Source organism: Chiloscyllium plagiosum, unplaced genomic scaffold (genome assembly GCF_037043375.1).
Source record: "Chiloscyllium plagiosum isolate Xiang-an unplaced genomic scaffold, Cpla_swu_hap1 HiC_scaffold_24, whole genome shotgun sequence".
NCBI classification, from domain to species: domain Eukaryota; kingdom Metazoa; phylum Chordata; class Chondrichthyes; order Orectolobiformes; family Hemiscylliidae; genus Chiloscyllium; species Chiloscyllium plagiosum.
In genome coordinates, this window is record NW_028270162.1 from 43,820,658 (window position 1) to 43,833,947 (window position 13,290).

Below are 13,290 nucleotides of genomic sequence, written 5' to 3' on the forward strand. Positions count from 1 at the left end.
AGACCTCACTCTCTCCTCAGGTCACCCTGTAATCTCCTAACATCCTCATCACATTTCACCCTGCCACCCAGCTTTGTATCATCAGCAAATCAGCTAATGTTATTGCTGATACCATCTTCTATATCATTAACATATATTGTAAAAAGCTGCGGTCCCAGCACGGATCCCTGCGGTACCCCACTGGTCACTGCCTGCCATTCCGAAATGGAGCCGTTTATCACTACCCTTTGTTTCCTATTAGCCAACCAATTTTCAATCCAATCTAGTACTTTGCCCCCATTACCATGCGCCCTAATTTTACTCACTAACCTCCTGTGTGGGTCTTTATCAAAAGCTTTCTGAAAGTCCATTTGCATCAGAGTTCATCTTAGCATATAATGCATGTTGTCCATTCATTTTGAGCTATTTCACTTCAATGGGGTTAGAGAGTTCAGCTTTTCTGACAGTATCCATGTGGTTTATTACCTGTATTGCTTGACTGGGACTTGCTAGGTCCAATGTTGAGCTTAACATTTGGATTTCCTTGATGTGCTTATGTGCCATAGGAGGAACTTTGGAAGCTTCTTTGACATTGTTCCTTGGTTGTCTTTTCACCTGCAGCTATGGAACATTGTGTTTCACGTCGGATTGTATCCTCTTATGGAACACAGCTTGCATATGTCACAACGTATGGCCATGACAGCGAGAATCCAGAGAAAGTATATTCCTGTTAGGGTGAAAGGAAAGGCTGGTAGGTGTAGGGAATGCTGGATGACTAAAGAAATTGAGGGTTTGGTTAAGAAAAAGAAGGAAGCATATGTCAGGATAGGATAGATTGAGTGAATCCTGAGAAGAGTATAAAGGCAGTAGGAGTATACTTAAGAGAGAAATCAGGAGGGCAAAAAGGGGATATGAGAGAGCTTTGGCAAATAGAATTAAGGAGAATCCAAAGGGTTTGTAAAAAATACATTAAGGACAAAAGGGTAACTAGGGAGAGAATAGGGCCCCTGAAAGATCAACAAGGTGGCCTTTGTTTAGAGTCACAGAGAAAGGGGAAGATACTAAATGAGTATTTTGCATCAGTATTTACTGTAGAAAAGGATATGGAAGATATAGAATGTAGGGAAATATATGGTGACACCTTGCAAAATGTCCAGATTACAGAGAAGGAAGTGCTGGATGTCTTGAAACGCACAAAGGTGGATAAATCCCCAGAACCTGATCAGGTGTATCCGAGAACTCTGTGGGAAGCTAGAGAAGTGATTGCTGGGCCTCTTGCTGAGATATTTGTATCATTGATAGTCACAGGTGAGATGCCAGAATACCGGAGGTTGGTTAACATGGTGCCACGGTTTTTGCAGGGTGGTAAGGATAAGCCAGGGAATGATAGACCATTGAGCCTGACTTTGTTGGTGGGTTGTTGGAGGGAATCCTGAGGGACAGGATGTACATGTATTTGGAAAGGCAAGGACTGATTCTGGATAGTCAACATGGCTTTGTGTGTGGGAAATCATGTCTCACAAACTTGATTGAGTTTTTTGAAGAAGTAACAAAGAAGATTGATGAGGGCAGAGCAGTAGATGTGATCTATATGGACCTCAGTAAGGCGTTCGACAAGGTTCCCCATGGGAGACTGATTAGCAAGGTTAGATCTCATGGAATATAGGAAGAACTAGTCATTTGGATACAGAACTGGCTCAAAGGTAGAAGACAGAGGGTGGTGGTGGAGGGTTGTTTTTCAGACTGGAGGCCTGTGACCATTGGAGTGCCCCAAGGATCGGTATTGGGTCCTCTACTTTTTGTCATTTACATAAATGATTTGGATGCGAGCATAAGAGGTACAGTTAGTAAGTTTGCAGATGACACCAAAATTGGAGGTGTAGTGGACAGCGAAGAAGGTTACATCAGATTACAACAGGATCTTGACCAGATGGGCCAATGGGCTGAGAAGTGGCAGATGGAGTTTAATTCAGATAAATGCGAGGTGCTGCATTTTGGGAAAGCAAATCTTAGCAGGACTTATACACCTGATGGTAAGGTCCTAGGGAGTGTTGCTGAACAAAGAGACCTTGTAGTGCAGTTTCATAGCTCCTTGAAAGTGGAGTCGCACGTAGATAGGATAGTGAAGAAGGGGTTTGGTATGCTTTCCTTTATTGGACGGAATATTGAGTACAAGAGTTGGGGGGTCATGTTGCAGCTGTACAGGACATTGGTTAGGCCACTGTTGGAATATTGCGTGCAATTCTGGTCTCCTTCATGTTGGAAAGATATTGTGAAACTTGAAAGGGTTCAGAAAAGATTTACAAGGATGTTGCCAGGGTTGGAGGATTTGAGCTACAGGGAGAGGCTGAACAGGCTGGGGCTGTTTTCCCTGGAGCGTTGGTGGCTGAGGGGTGACTTTATAGAGTTTTACAAAAGTATGAGGTACATGGATAGGGTAAATAGACAAAGTCTTTTCCCTGGGGTCAGGGAGTCCAGAACTAGAGGGCATAGGTTTAGAGTGAGAGGGGAAAGATATAAAAGAGACCTAAGGGGCAACTTTTTCACACAGAGGGTGGTACGTGTACGGAATGAGCTGCCAGCGGAAGTGGTGGAGGCTGGTACAATTGCAACATTTAAGAGGCATTTGGATGGGTATATGAATAGGAAGAGTTTGGAGGGATATAGGCTGGGTGTTGGCAGGTGGGACTAGATTGGGTTGGGATATCTGATCGGCATGGACAGGTTGGACTGAAGGGTCTGTTTCCATGCTGTTTCTATGACTTTATGACTCTATGACACTGTCTTGGTGAGTGAGATGAGCCACGTCTCATACCAAATGTTCCATTGAACATGTTGCCAGCAGCAGTAATTGTTCCAGAGTTAAACACTTGTAAAAGTCTTTGGCTGGCTACAATTGCTCCCATTGTTCTTCTAGTTGTGCAGCAAAAGGCTATTCTTCAGCTTTCTTCCAAATGTGCCTTTCTGAAAGATTAAATAAGCATAGAGCTAATGATCTGTTCTACAAGCCTTTTGGCTAAGTTAGCTTTGGTGAAATCACATTGTGTACCTTCTCACTACACACGTCTATGCATTGATCAATTGTTTTACCTGGCTGTTGGTGCATTTGACATGACCTCAAGCCTCTGTTCCCTAACATTGATTCTAATTTGTAGATACTCTTCCAGAAGCTGAAAAACATTGTCAGGATCCTGCTGGTCCTTGTCAGAAATACGAAAGGATTTTACTTTGCTGATCATTTCAGAGTCCAAAGTGTGAAGATGTTTAACTGTCTATTGTTCATTGTCAGTTATATGTTGATCCAGGAAGTAAAGATTGTCTAAAAGCAAAATAGTGGAATTTGAACAAACACAGAGAATGCTGGAGAATCTCAGCAAGTCTGGCACCCATAAAGAGAGAAACAGAGTCAATGTTTTGAATCTTCACAGTCCCGTCTTCAGAAATTAGGGATACTGTCACATCTGCTAAATAAGGATCTCTTTAAGTCATGGAAGTTTCAAAAGTGTGCCAATCCATGGTTAAGAATCTGCATCACAATGTAATACTTCCTGTGGTTTTGTTGCCTTCCCTTTTTTTAAATTGTCTTTTTTTTAGCTTCTTGTGGAATGCGGATATCACTGGCTGGGCCAGGATTCATTGCCTGTCCCTAATTACCCTGGAAAAGGTGGTGATGAGCTGCCTTCTTTAGCTGCTGGAATAGGTAGATCTACAATGCTGTGAGGAAGGGAATTCCAGGACTTTGACCCAGTGACAGTGAAGGAACAGCGATATATTTCCATAGAGGAAGCAACTGCCTACTGCCGTTATTCTGGACTGTTAATCTAGAGAGCCAGGTAATGTTCTGGGGACCTGGGTTTGAATCCTGCCACAGCAGATGGTGGCATTTGAATTCAGTAAAGAAAATCTGGAATCAAAAGTCTAATGATGACCATGAATCCATTGTTGATTGTTGGAAAAATCCATCTGGTTCACGAATGTCCTTTAGGGAAGGAAACTGCCATCCTTATCTGGTCTGGATTACATGTGACTCCAGAACCACAGCCATGTGGTTGACACTTAGCTAGCCTCTGCACAATTAGGGATGGGCAATAAATGCTGGTCTAGCCAGCGGCACGCTCCTCCCATGAATGAATAAAAAATGTCATGATATGGAATGCTTTGGAGATGAACTTGCAGGTGGTACTGCACCCATGTATCTACCGCCTTTGACCTTCTAGATGGAAGTGGGCATGGGTTTGGAAGGTGGTGTCTAAGGATCATGGTGAATTTCTGCATTGCATTGTTTAGATAGGACATACTGCTGCACTCTGGTGGTGAAGAAGTAGATGCTTGTAAAATTTTGTTGCCTCTTTAAAATTTGCAGTTTTATAAATTAGATTCTCTACAGAGTGGAAAAAAGCCCTTTGGCCCAACAAGTCCACGCAGACCTCCTGAAGAGTAACCCACCAAGACTTATTTCCCTCTGAGTAATGCAGTATGGGCAATTTAGTATGGCCAATTCACCTGACCTGCACGTCTTTGGACTGTGGGAGGAAACCAGAGCACCCGGAGGAAACCCATACAGCCACAAGAATGTGCAAACTCCACACAGACAGTGCCCAAGGCTGGAATTGAACCTGGGATCTTGGTGCCTTGAGGCTGCAGTGCTAGCCACTGAGCCACTGTGCTGCTTTCTGCTGTTTGTGCCTGATAAAGAGAGATAATGGGATAGCTGTCATTTCAAGATCATTTGTGCTCTTCCTTTTAAAGAAATCAGCTCAGCAACAGTCTGTCATGTTTCTTTTCTCCTTGGTGAGAAGGAGGGTCAGAATATGCATTGTACTTCAATAAAGGATTGTAGCCTTGTGTGTTGGTTGTAGTTGTAACTTCATCTCTGAACTCAGCCAGATTTATGGATGATTGTTAAGAAAAAGACATTTGACATATAATATATTACTGCCTTCTTTCAGCCTATAGCATCCACTTACTGCCACAAAGTAGCTGTCACACTAGTTTTCAGAGCTGACTTAATGTCACAAGGTTTTAATGTATGCTTGCTGTCACAAGCTGTTTTATTCATGGGATGTGGATGTCTTTGGCTGGGCCTACATTTACTGACCATCCCTGTAGGTATACCCCCAATGCTATTAGGGAAGGATTCCAGGATTTTGACCTAGCAACACTGAAGGAACAACAATATATTTCCAAGTCAGGTTGTTGAGTTGTTTGGAGAGGAACTTTCAGGTATTGGTGTTTCCATACATCTGCTGCCCTTATGCTTCTGGATGGAAGTAGTTGTGGGTTTAGAAGGTGATGTCTAAGGAGTTTTTCTAAATTTCTGCAGTGCACCTTGTAGATGGTACACATTGCTGCTACAGAGTGCCAATGATGGGCGAGAGGATGTTTGCAAATGCGGTGCCAATCAAGTGGGCAGTTCTGTTCTAGATGTTGTCAAACTCTTCAGTATTGTTAACCTCACCTGTTAACCTACTTAACATGTCGCACTGACCTCTTGAGTCAGATTTCTGAAGTTTATTTGAAACACTATTTGTAAGTCATTGATATCACGGACTTTACACAGGCTTTCCGTGCTTACTGATGTTACTGTACGTTTCACACACACATGCAGTTAGCTGACCACATGAACTCCATTACTAACTATAGACAAGACCTTTATGCTGGCATGTCACATGGCATGATGTCAAGTGACTTAAATGTAAAGACCAGACCAGCCAACAATCTTTGTCATTTACAACAAAACTCTCTGCTTTAACTCAAACAAGTTAAAGCAGATAAAAGGTTATGAATTCATCAAACAATGCCCTTAATTAGCCTAAATAAAAGCCAAAAAGCTGTGCATGCTGCAAATCAGAAACAAAAATAAAAATTGCTGGAAAAGCTCAGCAGGTCTGGCAGCATCTGGGGAGAGAAATCAGGCTTAACCTTCCAGATCAAGTGAGGAAGGACCATTCTAAGGAAGGGTCTCTGGACCTGAAATATTAATGCTGAATAGTCTGGGTAAGTGTAGAATAGTAGGGGAATGGGTCTGGGTGGGCTTCTCTTCAGAGGGTTGGTGTGGATTTGTTGGGCCGAAGGGCCTGTTACCACACTATAAGGATTCAATTCTATGGAGCAGGCTTGATGTGAATGACTGACTCCTGTTTGTAATTCAAATGTTTGTATGTTAGCACTGCTGCCAGACCTGGAGCTTTCCCAGTAATTTCTGGGTTTGTCCCTTAACCAGCCAAACTGATTCATTTTAAGATATGTTTACACACTAAGCAGGGATCAGATACACAGGGAAAAGACATAACTTATAACAAATTAGCCTACCTCAACCTGTACTGCAGCAAACAAAGGAAAATCATATCTTGCTTATAGCCCTCTGTATGTGTCCAGAACCTGTAACAATCAAGGATTACTTACTCCACGCATGGTCACTATAAAGATGTTTGCCTTTGTGTGGAGGTCTAGGACTAGGAGTATATAGTTTTTAAAAATATGGGATTCCAATTTAAAACAGGAAAGAGAAGAATTTTTCTTTGTCTTGGAGGATCATGAGTCTGCAAAGCTCCCATCTTCAAAGAGCGGTTAAATATTTTTAAGGTACAATTTGATAGATTCTTGACCAACAAGGGAGTCATTAGCTATCAGGGTTATCTAGGAAAGTGAGGCTGAGGCCAGAATCAGTGCAGCTATGAATGATGGGCAGCACAGTGACCCAGTGGTTAGTACTGCTGCCTCACAGCACCAGGGACCTGGGTTTGATTCCCACCTCAGCTGACTGTGTGGAATTTGTACATTCTCCCCATATCTGCATGGGTTTCCTCCCACAATCTAAAAATGTGCAGTTTTGTGAATTGGCCGTGCTAAATTGCCCATAGTGTTTAGGGATGTGTAGGTTAGATGCATTAGTCTGGGGTAAACGTAGAGTAGTAGGGGAATGGGTCTGGGTGGGATACACTTTAGAGGGTCAGTGTGGACTGTAGCAATTCTATTCATCCTTATGTTTTAAAATACCCTTCTTGACGGCCACAAGACTCCCACATTTTCCACATGGTAATATCCATCACACTTGTGTATCCTTCACCCTGCTTTTCAAGATTCCTGCTTCCTGATCATAACAAAACCAGAGAAAGTTGAAAGCTCCACTTTCATTTTGCCACTGTTTTGGATAACCACAATCATTGCCTTGTGCTCCCTGATTGTTACAAGTATCGCAGTCATTTTATTGTCTTTCTCCTGTCTCAAGAAGGCCGACAGATGAATTCTTATTTACCACTTTATTAACTCTCTGTGTTCCCACTAAGATCAAGGCAGCATGGTCATTGGTAACTAAAATTACTGATTGTTATTATATTTTAGACCATAACAGACATAACCGTAGTCATATATACTGCCAAATGTTGATCAATTACATTGTCATTTCGATTATTTCAGATCATGTTACAATAGTCATTTAGAAGAAGGAATCAGTGGTTGCAGCAATATCATGAATGAGCATCTGCTTATCCACTGAGCGATCAGAAACACTCCAGCTCATTAGTGTCCTTGCCTGTACAGTGCTAGGATTTGGAAGCTGTGAGACTTGCAACCTACAAGTTTGTTACCATCCCGACACAAGTGTTAGCTTCAGTCATTTCTATCTTCCTGAAATACATGTTAAGTTCTGCAGTGTCAATGGACATATCATTACCAATACTGTATGGTGCTGAACCTCAGGTACATCTGTCAGGGTAGAGAATTCCAAAGATGCGTAACCTGTTGAGTCTGAGCAACTTCTTGTCAATCCCCCCCCTCCCTTATCCTGAGATTAGGACGCAAAGTTTTCGGTTTTCTAACCGGGGAAAATAATCTCGGTGTCCAGCTGTCAAGCCTATCAAGCCCCTTCAGAATATTGAATGTTTCCGTCAAATCATCTTTCCTTCTAGACTCCAGAGAATAGACTTTATTTGTAGCAAAACAGTTAATGGATGGCAGACCTTTTCGTGAGTGCTACCTGCAGATGTCAGATCATATGGAACTGGAAAAGGATTTTATTGGAATCTTGCTGAACTGTATCTTGGTACTTGGGGTGAATAGTTAATAAATATTCATTTATTTATGCCAATTTGGCTTCCAGTCCAAATCAGTCAGATTACGCAATTTCTTTTTATCAAAGTCGGGGGCATGATGGCCTTGTGGCACTATCTCTGAGATCCTGGAGACTTGGGTTCAAATCCAGTCATAGTAGATGATGGAACTCAAATTCGATAAATATCTGGAATTAAGAGTCAAATGATGACAATGTGTCAACTGTCTGGAAAAACCTATCTGGTTTACTAATGTCCTTTAGGGAAGGAAACTGCCATCCTTAGCTGATCTGGCTTATATGTGACTATAGATACAGAACACACCAGATGGCCTCCTTGTTCAAAGACCACAATTTCCCCTCCCACATGGTTGATGATGCCCTCTAGTGCATCTCATCCATTGCTGCATCTCTGTCCTCGAACCACCCCACCCCTCCAACTGCAACAAGGACAGAACCCCACCCCCACCCTCGTCCTCACCTTCCACCCCAGCAACCTCCATATACATCGCATCATCATCTGCCATTTCCGCTACCTACAAATGGACCCGATTACCAGAGGTATATTTCCCTCCCACCCCTATCCACTTTCCATTAAGACCATTCTCTCTGTGACTTTCATGTCAGGTCCACGCCCCTCACTAACCCACTGTCCCCTCCCGGCACCTTCCTCTGCCACCGCAGGAATTACAAAGCCTGCACTCACATCTCCCCCCTCACCTCCATCCAAGGCCCCAAAGGAGCTTTCCACATCCATCAGAGTTTTACCTGCTCTTCCACATATGTCATTGACTGTATCCGTTGCTCTTGATGCTCTTGATTGGGGAGACAGGACGCCTACTTGCAGAGCCCTTCAGAGAACATCTCTGGGACACCCACACCAACCAACCCCACTGCGCCGTGGCCGAACATTTCAACTCCGCCTCCCACTCACTCAAGGACACACGGGTCCTGGGCCTCCTCCATCGCCACTCCCTAACCACCTGCCGCCTGGAGGAAGAACGCCTCATCTTTGGCCTTGGGACCCTCCAACCACACAGCATCAATGTGGATTTCACCAGTTTCCCCATTCTCCCCCTACCTTATCACAGTTCCAACCTTCCAACTTGGCACTGCCCTCATGACTGGTCTTCTTTTCCACCTATCCACTTCACCCTCCTGTCCGACCTATCACCTTTACCCCCATCTCCATCCAGCTATTGCACTCTCAGCTCCCTTTCCCCCAGGCCCACCCCTCTCAGTTATCTCTCCATCCCCTCTGCTCACAGCCCCATTCCTGATGAAGGATTCTTGCCCGAAACATCGACTCTCTTGCTCCTCAGATGCTGCCTGACCTGCTGTGCTTTTCCAGCACCACACGCTTGACTCTGATCTCCAGCATCTGTAGTCCTCACTTTCTCCTACATGTGACTCCAGACCCACAACAATGCAGTTTACTTGTAACTGCCCTCTGGGTAATTAGGGATGGGCAATAAATGCTGGCCTAGCAAGTGATGCCCACATCCCATTAATGAATTTTAGAAAAAGTCGCTAATCTAATGAAGCCTCATTCTATTGTCCTTTAAGAAGCTGACTTTGACTTGTAGACTCAGGGAAAAGGACTACTTTTTGCAGTTTATCAAGCATCTATCGTTGAACAATTTTCTTTCCTTACAACAGCAAGCAATTTTTTAATCTTTTAAGTCAAGTGTAGTGAAAAAATAAATGTTACCATTGGCATCTCTTCATGCTAATGTTAGTTATTCAGGTTTCAAAGCACATGCAGGTGGAGAGCTTTGAGTCAGTTAGTGTTTACTTGAGCACACATAAAAGAGACATCTTATGAGCACTTGAATTGACTGGAGTTGGGAGATATATACGTTTAATGTTTCACTGTGCGAACAAATCCATTCCAACTTAAGACTGGCAATGGTTTCTTCCTTCACCTTCTGTCTATCCAGAATATAACATTCACAAAGACACCTCAGATGTTTCATTATCATAGAATCACTCAGCTGTGAGCCAGAGGTGCTGAATAATTTTCTCAGAGGCAGCTGTTTTCCATAGTTTATTAAATTGCTAATACAATGGAAAATAACCAACATCTGCCTGACTTTAAATCATGAGAGGAAGAACAGATTTTATTAAATTATTTTGTAATCTTCAATTTATATACAAATGAAAGAAAATGTGGAGCTGGAAGAGGTTTTTTCAACTATCATACTGGATTTGATAATTATTTGTATTGTAAGTTTAACTCTCACGTTATTCAATGATCCCCAGACTATCCATGGAATCAATCTTCTAACTCCCCTTTCTCAAGGGACAATGGGGTCAGTTCCTGCTAAAGTTACTAATTGCTCAAATATTGTTTACCTGCTTTGGGATTCCACATGTCTACTTCCCTGTATGAAAGAAAAGTCTTGTCTAATCTTTACTTCTGTGCAAAACTTCAGCCGTACGGTGGCTCAGTGGTTAGCACTGCTGCCTCACAGCACCAGGTTCCCAGGTTCGATTCCAGCCTCGGGTGTCTGTGTGAAGTTTGTACATTCTCCCCGTGTCTGCGTGGGTTTGCTCCGGTTTCCTCCCACAGTCACAAAGATGTGCAGGTCAGGTGAATTGACCATGCTAAATTGCCCGTAGTGTTAGGTGCATTAGTCAGAGGGAAATGGGTCTGGGTGGGTTACTCTTTGGAGGGTCAGTGTGGACTGGTTGGGCCGAAGGGCCTGCTTCCACACGGTAGGGAATCTAATCTAATCAAAATGCATTGGGGTCAAAATGTGTAGCAGCACTTCATAACTGCTCTCTGGAATGATTGTCCAAGGACAAGCATCATTGCAAAGCCTTACCTGTACAGCCCACCCAGATTTCAATAATTGATATCAAAAAATGAGACCATGCACACCCTGCTTGGTTCTATCTGTTCCCAGGGAAATCAACACAGTCCATATAGCAATTTTACATTCGCGTTTGGATGGAGCTGATGGTGAATGCTGTAGCCAAGTGGAGCTTGAACTGAGCAGCAATGCACACGTTTTTGGTGATTTGGTGAGTAGATGTCAAGTGATAGCAGTATTGCTGAAACTTTCCATTAACTTCACTAATAATTTGGAGGAAGCCCATAGAGTTCTCAATCAATAGTTAGAATCTTCCTGTTTTTGCATGGTGTATTCGATCAGGTTCCCACATTGTGAGGTAGACATCAGTGTTGCAGCTAAACTTGAACAATACCTAGGTGGATAGTACAGTGAGTGGGTTGGCAAGGTTAGATAGTTCTATTGCAGAGATCTTCAACACTGGAGGAAAATTTTTACTGTGACCAAACACAAATTTAACACATTTAGGCTATATTTAAAACAACATTCAGAAGACTAAAAGGCAATTGATGGAGACTGATTAGTGTAGACTGGTCCATCTTCATGACATTTTGGATCATGGGAAATACAACTTACAGAGTTGAATGAAATTCAGCAACAGTAAATTGAAATGCTCCTAATCCTGTTCTTAGTGTGCAGTGCAATAACAATACTGTATGCCAAAGTCATTTCTTCATTCCTATTCCAGAACATAGCAGTGCTTGGTGCCATAGTGAAAAGGAGACAAAAAGTAGTCCTAGTAGAATAAAAGTAATGAAAGCAGAGTTCTATGATGAGCGGGGTCTGAAGCAACACTCTTGTTCAAGAGGGGGCAAAAAGGTACATTGATTGACAAGACTTTCTGATGTCAATCACAAGTAAATTTTAACTATGTATAAAGGATGGGACAATTATTACGCATGTATCCATGTTTCAATTATTTAAGGACAGCCAACGTGGATTAGTTGAAGGCAAGATGTTGGATAAATTTAGTAACGAATTTGGAATAAGTGACTGAATTGATACGGTGCATCTCAATTTCCAGTGCGAGCAGCAGCGAAGGTAAGACCGTTTGGTTTTAAAAGTACTTACCGGTAGCGGGCAGCGGTGTTTTTTTTTCTCTTTCACTCTCTCTTCACAGAAAGAGCGGGAGCACCAGGGGGAAGTGACGACGACCAGAGGGGCAGCCGAGACCCGGAAGCAGTTAGTGTAAGCTTACCTGGGTAGGTTTTTTCCCCCTTTAAAAGCGCGAAGTAGTAACTCCAAAGATGGCAGATAGATGGGTGACAGTGAGGGGGACTGGGAGGAAGCAGCCAGTGCAGGGACCCCCTGCGGCCGTTCCCCTCAAGAACAAGTATACCGTTTTGGATACTTGTGGGGAGGATGACTTACCAGAGGTAAGTAACGGGGCTCAGGTCTCTGGCACGGAGCCTGTCCCCGTTACTCAGAAGAGAAGGGTGAAGAAGAGCAGAGCAGTAGTAATTGGGGACTCGATAGTTCGGGGCACAGATAGGCGGTTTTGTGGGAACGAGAGAGACTCACGTTTGGTATGTTGCCTCCCAGGTGCAAGGGTACGTGATGTCTCTGATCGTGTTTTCCGGGTCCTGGAGGGGGAGGGGGAGCAGCCCGAAGTCGTGGTCCATATTGGCACCAACGACATAGGTAGGAGGAGTGCCAAGGATGTTAGACAGGCTTTCAGGGAGCTAGGTTGGAAGCTCAGAGTTAGAACGAACAGAGTTGTTGTCTCTGGTTTGTTACCCGTGCCACGTGATAGAGAGTCGAGGAATAGGGAAAGAGAACACTTAAATGCGTGGCTACAGGGATGGTGCAGGAGGGAGGGATTCCGGTTTTTGGATAACTGGGGTTCTTTCTGGGGACGGTGGGACCTCTATAAACAGGATGGTCTACACCTGAACCTGAGGGGCACCAGTATCCTTGGTGGGAGGTTTGCTAGTGCTCTTGGGGGGGGGTTTAAACTAACTCTGCAGGGGCATGGGAACCCAGATTGTAGCTTCAGGGTGCAGGGCCTGGAGTGTAGGGAGGTTAGGAACATGGCATCAATTTCAAAGGAGGGTGCCTGTAAACAGGAAAGTGGCTTGAAGTGTGTATACTTCAATGCAAGAAGTATACGAAATAAGGTAGGTGAACTTGCAGCGTGGGTTGGTACCTGGGACTTCGATGTTGTGGCTATTACGGAGACATGGCTAGAACAGGGACAGGATTGGCTGTTGCAGGTTCCAGGATTTAAATGTTTTAGTAGGGTCAGAGGTGGGGGTAAAAGAGGGGGAGGTGTGGCATTGCTTGTCAAAGATAGTACTACAGTGGTGGAAAGGACGATGGATGAGGACTTGCCATCTGAGGTAGTTTGGGCTGAGGTTAGGAATAGGAAAGGTGAGGTCACCCTGTTAGGAGTCTTTTACAGGCCTC